We start from the raw sequence: 450 nt of genomic DNA on the forward strand, positions 1-450 counted from the left end.
TCCCGCTCCGGGAATGCAGCGCCGCCCGGCTCCCGAGCCTCTGTGCCCCCGCGCGCGCTCCGCCCGCTCCCACGCCGGGAGCGAAACTCCGCCTGGCTTCCCAGGGCTCTCCCTAAGTCACACTCGCCCCACCATCCCGCCTCAGCCTCGTTACTGCCGGGGGGGCGGGCATTGGCGGGGGGCACGCCGGCAAGCTGGGTCTGGCGGCCCCAGGCTGCTCCCTGTGCAGAACCCGTGTGCGTTCCACCTGTTTCCGTCTGAGCGTCACCCCGGGCACTGCTTCACCCTGCGGGGGATCCCAGCCCGGCAGATGGGGGGACAAGGCGAGCAATGCAAGGATGTTAGGGTTTCTCCAAGCCCCACTCACTGGCCCCACTCACTGACCCCACTTCGGACCTGCTGGAGGTTTTATTTCCTTACATTTATTGAAACTGGGGGGCGGGGGCTTGG

This window comes from Suricata suricatta, chromosome 11 (assembly GCF_006229205.1).
Source record: "Suricata suricatta isolate VVHF042 chromosome 11, meerkat_22Aug2017_6uvM2_HiC, whole genome shotgun sequence".
In the NCBI taxonomy this organism is placed as follows: domain Eukaryota; kingdom Metazoa; phylum Chordata; class Mammalia; order Carnivora; family Herpestidae; genus Suricata; species Suricata suricatta.